Source organism: Anolis sagrei, chromosome 5, assembly GCF_037176765.1.
Source record: "Anolis sagrei isolate rAnoSag1 chromosome 5, rAnoSag1.mat, whole genome shotgun sequence".
In the NCBI taxonomy this organism is placed as follows: Eukaryota; Metazoa; Chordata; class Lepidosauria; order Squamata; family Dactyloidae; genus Anolis; species Anolis sagrei.
The window spans coordinates 146,472,726-146,478,725 of record NC_090025.1 but is presented as its reverse complement, the minus strand read 5'-3'; the positions used below and the strand labels follow the sequence as shown (position 1 = coordinate 146,478,725).

Genomic DNA, 6,000 nt, shown 5'->3' with positions numbered 1-6,000 from the left:
TGCTAATTCAAGGAATGTAGGCTGGTATTGTTGACAGCAGTCTTCAAAAGTGTTAAGAAACTTTTACAACAGACATTAAGCTGAATTTTTCCTCTTTCAATAAAAAAATTAGACAACTTTTCTGTTAGTAAAAACATGGCAAAATAATGTACTTGATCAGTGCAAATATATCCTTTCTTTATTCCACTGTGGTCATCTTATGTCTATCCAGCACTGGACTGCCAAAATGATTCTGAGTCTCATGGCTCTGATCATGTGGTTCCCATCTTTAAAGCACATTAGCTTTTGTTCTATTCCCAGGTGCAACATGCCTAATCCCCCTTCTTTACGACCATGCTTAGGAGTGTGTGCGGATGAGATCTGCAAGGTCTTTTCACCATTCCGCAATGCAGTATGGCTTTCGCTGTGTAGATCAGGCATGGGCAAAATTCGGCACTCCAGTTGTTTTGGATTTCAACTCCCACCATTTCTAACATCCTCAGGCCCTTTCCTTTTCCCCCTCAGCTGCTTAAAAGGAAAGGGTCTGAGGTTGTTGGGAATGGTCAGAGTTGAAGTCCAAAATACCTGGAGGGCTGAACTTTGTTCTTGCCTGGTGTAGATGATTACATAGGAAGTCCCAGAACCAGTTCGAAGCCCAGGTGGTGATAGCACAAACCACAGCGCACTGATGCACATTAAGGGCTTTCTTTTGCCTTCTTTTGTGGGATTTTGTTGTCCAGCCACCACAGTTTGCGAGCCAACTTTGAACTGCATTACATGGATAGTGTAGATGGGGCCTAAGGCAACCCTATGACATGGTTTTCTTGAAGGGAGGGGGGAGTTGCCTTTGCCTTCCTCTGAGGCTGAAAGAGTGTGTCTTGCTCACAGTCAGAAGGGTTGGTTTGAAAACCGAGAATTTTTAGAGAACACCCTAAAATCCAATATCTGGCCACTTGGAGTGCCTCTGGTTTTCGCTATGAGAAGGTCCTCCATTGTGCATGTGGCTGGGCTAAGACTGTATTGTAATAGGTGGTCTGTGGTTTGCTCTTCTCCACACTCGCATGTTGTGGTCCCATTTTGTGGTCCCATTTCGTAAGGTTGGCTCTGCATCTCATGGGGCCAGACCGCAGCCTGTTCAGTGCCAAGTCGCCCAGTCTTCTGTGTGCCCAGGCGAGAGTCTCTCATTCGGTATCAGCTATGGGTTGAGGTTCCAGGTTTTAGCCTGCCACTTTTGGACTCTTGCTTGCTGAGGTGTTTCTGCGAGTATCTCTGTAGATCTTAGGAAGCTATTTCTTGATGTAAGACATTGACGTGTCAGTTGATATCCGAAGAGGGGATGGGCCGGAGATGTCCATGCCTTGGTCCTTTCATGATTGGCAACTTCCCAGCAGATGTCAGATGGTGAAATACCAGGTAAACAGTATAATTTCTCCAGTGGTGCTGGGCGTAGACATCCTGTGATAATGCGGCATGTCTCATTAAGAGCCACATCCACTGTTTTAACGTAGTGAGATGTGTTCCACACTGATCATGCGTACTCAGCAGCAGGGGACACGAGAGAAGCCTCCCAGCAGGATCGTAACATGTCTGGGAGTCTCCTGGGCAATGTCTTTGTTGACGGCTGATTCTTTCACACCAGAAGCAACTTGCAGCATGCAACCAAACAAATAATACAGGTAATACATTATTATTAGATAAAGGTTTTCCCCTGACATTCAGTCCAGTCGTGTCCGACTCTACGGTGTGGTGCTCATCTCCATTTCCAAGCTGAAGAGCCGGTGTTGTTCATAGACAGCTCCAAGGTCATGCATGACTGACTGGAGCGCTGTTACCTTTCCGCCGGAGCGGTACCTATTGATCTACTTACATTTGCATGTTTTCAAACTGCTAGGTTGGCAGAAGTTGGGGCTGACAGCGGAAGCTCACACCACTCCCCGGATTTGAACCTGCGACCTTTCGGTCAACAAGCTCAGCAGCTCACCGGTTTAACGCACTGTGCCACTGAGGGCTCCGCATTATTATTAGGTAAAGGTTTTCCCCTGACATTAAGTCCAGTCGTGTCCAACTCGAGTGTGGTGCTCATCTCCATTTCCAAGCCGAAGAGCTAGTGTTGTCCATTGACACCTCCAAGGTGTGACTAGCATGACTACATGGAGCACTGTTACCTTTCCACTGAAGCGGTACCTATTGATCTACTCACATTTGCATATTTTCGAACTGACAAGTTGGCAGAAATTGGGGCTGACAGCACACTACTCCCCAGATTTGAACCTGCAACCTTTTGGTCAACAAGCTCAACAGTTTAACCCGTTGCACCACCAGGGACTCCATTATTATTATTATTATTATTATTATTATTATTATTATTATGTGGAAATATTCCTTTACAATTGAACAGAAGGAGGGCTAGTTGCCTTCCCTTCCCATTTAGATTGCGTTCCAGAGGCTGCAGGGTGAAGTTTTGAGGCCAACAAGAGCCACTGTGGCCACTTCCTAGAGCCAGCGCCCTCCTTTTTCTCTCTCCACTCTCCTTCCCAACTGTCATCCTCTCTGCTCTCCTCCTTTTGCTCCCCCCTCCCTCCAACCTCACACTCACGCGCACGCGCACTGCTGTTTGTCCTGAAGGAATCCAGGGAGCACGTGTCCAGCCCGTGAAGCGCCGGGGCCTTGCCCGTCCGGGCCCGCTGATTGGCTAGGGCAGAGTTGGCGGGTTGATTGGCGGGCGGGGGGGGGGGGAAAGAGAGAGAGAAAGAGAGCGAGATTTACTCCCCCCACCTTCTATTTTTTGGGGCCTTGTCACTAGGCAGCGAGTGTGGACGTTCCGAGCGCGCGGGAGGCGGATGTGCGCGCGCGCCGGCTGGGTTGCCCAGCAACAGGAGCGCGCGGGAAAGGCGAGAGGAGGGGAAAGAGGTGTGTGTGTGGAGAAAGAGGGAGGGAAGCGTTACGTGGTGACGTTAATTCTATATGAGCGCGAGCGGCGGGAGCTTGGGTCCTTTCCTACTGCTGGCCGCGCGGCGCTGCTTCCCCGCTCCTGAGTCACTCACGGCGAGGCTGAGGAGAGAAGCGGAGAGGAGAGAAGAGAGCCGGCCTCGCGCAGGTAGAGAGAGAGAATGAGAGAGAGAATGAGAGAGAGGAGGGCGGCGCGTGGCGGGGAGGGCGAACGAGCGAGGGAGGGCGAGGCTGGGGATGCCTGAAATGGCGGCATGACGACGACGACGACGTTGCTCGGTGAGGCAGGAAAGAAAGACCTCTTGAGGGGGAAAGCTTGGCGTTGGCGGGAATGGAGAAAGCAGGCGGGCAAAGGGGGTTCCTTTCCCCCTCTTCTTTCCTGTGGCTCTTCGCCCGTGGCAGGGCAAAACCGCTTTCTCTCTCCTATCTGAGGCCACTTTCCCCTCAGAAAATCTGGGTAGATGGGCACCTCGGCCCGGCCTAGTCCGCCCGCCTGAAGCCACGGCCAAACACGTGGGGACGAGGCCTCTTACTTCCCCGGCGCCACGTAGATGGCGTGGCCGGGGCCTGAAGCGCCTGGGCCGGGAGGTGGCTTGCGAGGCGTGAGGTGGAAATACATACCCCTCTTCTGTTGAGTTTTGGGGTCTCAAGGGAGGGGAGGGGAGAGGGAGGAGAGAGAAGGGCGTCTCTGTTTGGCGGGAAGTAGGCTTGGAGTAGACTTGATCGCTCTTCGTTAGGTTTTCCACAGGAATAAAAGCACCCGCTTTAGTTGTTAGGAGAGAGTTGATGCAAACCTGGTGTGGTTGCGTCCACAGGTAACGCAAGACCTCTGGCCTCCATTTCTTTCCTTGCTGTTGATTCCAGGAGGCAGAAAAGCCTCTCTTTCGCCAATGGCAGCTATTTGCTTAGCGGAAGGGAACAGCAATACATCTATGGACATAGACACACTTGAACAACAATGGCATTGTAACTTAACTGCACGATTTCTCCCAATCATCAACATCAAATGCACATGAAAGAAAACAACCCCACACATACAGAACATAGAAATATTTGAACAACATTACAACTACACAGTTTATCTTAGTAACATCAAATGCAAATAAATTGTGTAGTTATTCAATACTTATACACACATTGCAATACTTATACACACATAGACACATTTGAACAACAATGGCATTGTAGCTTAACTGCACGATTTCTCCCAAACATCAAATGCAAATGAAAGAAAACAAACCCACACATACAGAGCATTGAAATATTTGAACAACATTACAACTACACAGTTTATCTTAGTAACATCAAATGCAAATAAATGGTGTAGTTAGTTCAATACTTATACACACATAGACACACTTGAACAACAATGGCATTGCAACTTAACTGCACAATTGCTCCCAATCAAATGCAAATGAAAGAAAACAAACCCACACATACAGAACATAGAAATATTTGAACAACATTACAACTGTACAGTTTATCTTAGTAACATCAAATGCAAATAAATTGTGTAGTTAGTTCAATACTTATACACAGATAGCAATACTTATACACACATAGATACACTTGAACAACAATTGCATTGTAACTTAACTGCATGATTTCTCCCAATTATCAACATCAAATGCAAATGAAAGAAAACAAACCCACACATACAGAACATTGAAATATTTGAACATTACAACTACACAGTTTATCTTAGTAACATCAAATGTAAATAAATTGTGTAGTTAGTTCAATACTTGTACACACATAGCAATACTTATACACACATAGACACACTTGAACAACAATTGCATTGCAACTTAACTGCACAATTTGCATCAACATCAAATACCAATGAAAGAAAACAACCCCACACATACAGAACATTGAAATATTTGAACATTACAACTACACAGTTTATCTTAGTAACATCAAATGTAAATAAATTGTGTAGTTAGTTCAATACTTGTACACACATAGCAATACTTATACACACATAGACACACTTGAACAACAATTGCATTGCAACTTAACTGCACAATTTGCATCAACATCAAATACCAATGAAAGAAAACAACCCCACACATACAGAACCTAGAAATATTTGAACATTACAACTACACAGTTTATCTTAGCAACATCAAACACAAATAAAGAAAACAACAATACTTATACACACATAGACAAACTTGAACAACAATGGCATTGCAACTTAACTGCACAATTTCTCCTATCGTCAACATCAAATGCAAATGAAAGAAAACAAACCCACACATGGACTGAATTGAAAAGCATTACAACTACACAGTTTATATTACCAGCATCGAACACAAAGAAAACAACAATACTTATACACACATAGACATACTTGAACAACAATTGCATTGCAACTTAACTGCACAATTTCTCCTGTCATTCACATGAAATGCAAATGAAAGAAAACAAACCTACACATGCATAACAGACTGAACTGAACAGCATTACATCTACACAATTTATATTGCCAGCATCAAACACAAATAAAGAAAACAACATTACTTATACACACATAGACATACTCAAAGAACAATTGCATTATAATTACACTGTTTTTCTTAACACGAAACACAAAGTACACATCCGTACTTACATGCATACATAAATATACTGTAATTGACTGATTGCAATAATGATACAATTTCTCTAACCAACATCAAGCACAAATAAAGAAAACAAAAATACTTATACATACATCAACATACTTGAACAAAAATTGAATAACTACACAATTTCTCTTACCAGCCTTAAACACAAATAATAAGAGAGAATGCTTCTAGGGCATGGCCATACAGACCAAAAATCCTACAACAACCCACAAATAACAATACTTACACGTACATAAACATACTTGAACAAAAATAGAATAGCCAACTACACAATTTCTCTTAACATGAAATTAGCACATCAGTACTTATATGCATACACAAATATACTGTACTTGAACCATTGCATAACTACACAATTCCTCTTACCAACATCAAGCACAAATAAAGAAAACAATATTTATACATATATCATCAAATTTAAACAAAAATAGCATAACTT

The 6,000-nt window shown here is 44.0% G+C and overlaps 1 protein-coding gene across 3 annotated transcripts in view; it reads left to right on the top strand.

Moving 5' to 3' along the window:
• The first annotated feature begins 2,780 nt into the window (after nt 1–2,780).
• NAP1L1 (nucleosome assembly protein 1 like 1) overlaps nt 2,781–6,000 on the top strand; it is a 33,792-nt gene continuing 30,572 nt past the window's right edge. For 2 of the 3 annotated variants that reach the window (XM_060777434.2, XM_060777431.2), the window contains exon 1: nt 2,919–3,076. The gene's annotated coding sequence lies outside the window, so the exon portion shown is untranslated. Of the gene's footprint in view, nt 2,890–2,918; nt 3,077–6,000 lie in introns of those variants that run through there. The other variant, XM_060777433.2, reaches the window with a different exon arrangement.